This window comes from Arachis stenosperma, chromosome 3 (assembly GCF_014773155.1).
Source record: "Arachis stenosperma cultivar V10309 chromosome 3, arast.V10309.gnm1.PFL2, whole genome shotgun sequence".
Taxonomy (NCBI): Eukaryota; Viridiplantae; Streptophyta; class Magnoliopsida; order Fabales; family Fabaceae; genus Arachis; species Arachis stenosperma.
The window spans coordinates 51,422,361-51,426,803 of NC_080379.1; the positions used below are offsets into that span (position 1 = coordinate 51,422,361).

Here is a 4,443-nt window from a genome sequence, read left to right on the forward strand (position 1 = left end):
ACTCAGAGCCTTTGGCATACTCTGCAATTTCACTTGGTCTCGACTCTTAGTGTTTTGTCTCAAGAATTACTTGACACATTCACACCATAAGCATATGGTTAGGAAAACAACTCTTTGAGCTTTTAATCATATTTGACCTTCCTAACCATTAATGCTCAGAGCCTTGGACCTTGCTTTTTAATTTTTTTTAGCTGTTTGTTCTGCTTCAAGGATTAGTTTCTTACTTTAGAGAATTCATAATATTTCTCTAAGTTCCTATACCTCAGGAATCAACATTCTTATCTTCAAGATCAAATATGCACTGTTCATTTCATACATTCAGAATCATAAATAATACCACCACATCAAAGTAACCAGAATAACTCATAATATATAACTCAAGTCTCATGCATTTTACTACTTTTCTTTTCTTTTTTATTTTTTATTTTTTCTTTCAAGTTCAGTGAGCAATATATGTGACAATTTTCAAAATAAAAATAAAACATCAAAATAGATAACTAAACTAGAAAGTAATAGAATACTACTAATGATCATGCAAAAACTTTAAACGGAAAATAGGAAATATGATAAAACATTGAAAAACAGAAAATAAAATAAGTATAAGATAATGAAACTCAACCACCTCAGTCATGGTGGCTGCTACTCCCTCGCGGGAATCCTCTCTAGCGCTTCAATTCATCCAAGTCGCGTGGTGCACGAAATTACAATCACACTTTTGAAATTCTGCACAACTAACCAGCAAGTGCACTGGGTCGTCCAAGTAATACTTACGTGAGTAAGAGTCGATCCCACGGAGATTGTCGGTGATGAGCGGATAATTTATACGCTTTTTGGCATCGTTTTTAGTATGTTTTAGTTAGTTTTTATTATATTTTTATTAGTTTTTATTTAAAATTCACTTTTCTGGACTTTACTATGAGTTTGTGTGTTTTTCTGTGATTTCAGGTATTTTCTGGCTGAAATTGAGGGACCTGAGCAAAAATCTGATTCAGAGGCTGAAAAAGGACTGCAGATGCTGTTGGATTCTGACCTCCCTGCACTCGAAGTAGATTTTCTGGATCTAAAAAAGCCCAATTGGCGCGCTCTAAATTGCGTTGGAAATTAGACATCTTGGGCTTTCCAGCAATATATAATAGTCCATACTTTGCCCGAGATTTGATGGCCCAAACAGGCGTTCCAAGTCAGCTCAAGAATTCTGGCGTTTAACTCCAAAACTGGCACAAAAGCTGGAGTTAAACGCCCAAACTGGCACAAAAGCTGGCGTTTAACTCCAAGAAAAGTCTCTACACATGAAAGCTTCAATGCTCAGCCCAAGCACACACCTAGTTGGCCCGAAAGTGGATTTTTATGTCATTTACTCATTTTTGTAAACCCTAAGCTACTAGTTCTCTATAAATAGGACATTTTGCTATTGTATTTTCAATCTTTGGACGTCTAGTTCTTAGATCATGGGGGCTGGCCTCTCGGCCATGCCTAGACCTTGTTCTTATGTATTTTCAATGGTAGAGTTTCTACACACCATAGATTAAGGTGTGGAGCTCTGCTGTACCTCGAGTATCAATGCAATTACTACTATTTTCCATTCAATTCAGCTTATTCTTGTTCTAAGATATTCATTCGCACTCAAGAACTTGATGAATGTGATGATTATGTGACGCTCATAATCATTCTCACTTATGAACGCGTGCCTGACAACCACTTCCGTTCTACATGCAAACAAGGCTTGAATGTGTATCTCTTGGATTCCTTAATCAGAATTTTCGTGGTATAAGCTAGAATCCATTGGCGGTCATTCTTGAGAATCTGGAAAGTCTAAACCTTGTCTGTGGTATTCTGAGTAGGATTCAGGGATTGAATGACTATGACGAGCTTCAAACTCACGATTGTGGGGCGTTAGTGACAGACGCAAAAGAATCACTGGATTCTATTCCGACATTATCGAGAACCGATAGATGAATAGTCGTGCTGTGACAGAGCGCGTTGAACATTTTCACTGAGAGGACGGGACTGTAGCCATTGACAATGGTGATGTCCAACATACAGCTTGCCATGGAAAGGAGTAAGAAGGATTGGATGAAGACAGTAGGAAAGCAGAGAGACGGAAGGGACAAAGCATCTCCAAACGCTTATCTGAAATTCTCACCAATGAATTACATAAGTATCTCTATCTTTATTTTATGTTTTATTCATCTTTTAATTATTAATCCTCCATAACCATTTGAATCCGCCTGACTGAGATTTACAAGATGACCATAGCTTGCTTCATACCAACAATCTCCATGGGATCGACCCTTACTCGCGTAAGGTTTATTAGTTGGACGACCCAGTGCACTTGCTGGTTAGTTGTGCGAAGTTGTGATAAAGAGTTGAGATTGCAATTGAGCGTACCATGTTGATGGCGCCATTGATGATCACAATTTCGTGCACCAAGTTTTTGGCGCCGTTGCCGAGGATTGTTCGAGTTTGGACAACTGACGGTTCATCTTGTTACTTAGATTAGGTATTTTTCTTCAGAATTTTTAAGAATGAATTCTAGAGTTTCAAGGTGATGTTCTTATCATCACAAAAGCTGATTGATTCTCATCAATTTAGCTGTTGAATGTAATGTCCTACTGAAGCTTGGCTAGCCATGTCTAATTTCTTTAGACTAAAGCTTTAGACTAACATTGCATGATTCTTGGAATTCTTATTAAAAATTTTGAATCTCTTTATTTTCTCTTCCATATAATTTTCGAAAAATCCAAAAAAATTATAAAATCTTAAAATAAAAAATATTTTTATGTTTCTTGTTTGAGTCTAGTGTCTAATTTTAAGTTTGGTGTCAATTGCATGTCTTTATTCCTCTAAATTTCGAAAATTACATGCATTGTGTTCTTCAAACAAGAAGAACCCATGGCAGCCGAAAACAACAACAATGCCAACAATGCAAGGAAAGTGCTTGGTGACTTTACTGCACCTACTCCCGACTTCTATGGGAGAAGCATCTCTATCCCTGCCATTGGAGCAAACAACTTTGAGCTTAAGCCTCAATTAGTTTCTCTAATGCAACAGAATTGCAAGTTCCATGGACTTTCATTGGAAGATCCTCATCAGTTTTTAGCTGAATTCTTGCAAATATGTGACACTATCAAGACCAATGGGGTTGACCCTGAGGACTACAGACTTATGCTATTCCCTTTTGCTGTAAGAGACAGAGCTCGGATATGGTTGGACTCACAACTTAAAGAAAGCCTGAACTCTTGGGAAAAGCTAGTCAATGCCTTCTTGGAAAAGTTCTTTCCACCTCAAAAATTGAGTAAGCTTAGAGTGGAAGTCCAAACCTTCAGACAGAAGGAAGGTGAATCCCTCTATGAAGCTTGGGAAAGATACAAACAATTGATCAGAAAGTGTCCTTCTGACATGCTTTCTGAATGGAGCATCATAGGTATCTTCTATGATGGTCTGTCTGAACTGTCCAAGATGTCATTGGATAGCTCTGCTGAAGGATCTCTTCATCTGAAGAAGACGCCTACAGAAGCTCAAAAACTCATTGAAATGGTTGCAAATAACCAATTCATGTACACTTCTGAAAGGAATCCTGTGAATAATGGGACAAATCAGAAGAAAGGAGTTCTTGAGATTGATACTCTGAATGCCATATTGGCTCAGAATAAAATATTGACTCAGCAAGTCAATATGATTTCTCAAAGTCTGTCTGGAATGCAAGCTGCACCAGGCAGTACTAAGGACGCTTCATCTGAAGAAGAAGCCTATGATCCTGAGAACCCTTCAATGGAAGAGGTGAATTACCTAGGAGAACCCTATGGAAACACCTATAATCCTTCATAGAGAAATCATCCAAATCTCTCATGGAAGGATCAACAGAGACCTCAACAAGGTTTCAACAACAATAATGGTGGAAGAAACAGGTTTAGCAATGGCAAGCCTTTTCCATCATCTTCTTAGCAACAGACAGAGAATTCTAAGCAGAGCCACTCTGACTTAGCAACCATGGTCTCTGATCTAATCAAAACCACTCAAAGTTTCATGACTGAAACAAGGTCCTCCATTAGAAACTTGGAGGCACAAGTGGGTCAGCTGAGTAAGAAAGTTACTGAACTCCCTCCTAGTACTCTTCCAAGCAATACAGAAGAGAATCCAAAAGGAGAGTGTAAGGCCATCAACATGGCCGAATTTGGAGAGGAGGAAGAGGCAGTGATCGCCACTGAGGAAGACCTCAATGGACGTCCACTGGCCTCCAATGAGTTCCCTAATGAGGAACCATGGGAATCTGAGGCTCACACTGAGACCATAGAGATTCCATTGGATTTACTTCTGCCATTCATGAGCTCTGATGAGTATTTTTCCTCTGAAGAGGATGAAGATGTCACTGAAGAGCAAGTTGCTAAGTACCTTGGAGCAATCATGAAGCTAAATGACAAGTTATTTGGTAATGAGACTTGG

The 4,443-nt window shown here is 38.7% G+C and overlaps 1 non-coding gene across 1 annotated transcript; it reads right to left on the reverse strand.

The window, feature by feature from the left end:
- Positions 1 to 3,297: 3,297 nt before the first annotated feature.
- LOC130971561 (small nucleolar RNA R71) lies at positions 3,298 to 3,405 on the reverse strand. The gene has a single exon (XR_009082774.1). It is a non-coding gene; the product is annotated as a small nucleolar RNA R71 (small nucleolar RNA).
- Positions 3,406 to 4,443: the final 1,038 nt, after the last annotated feature.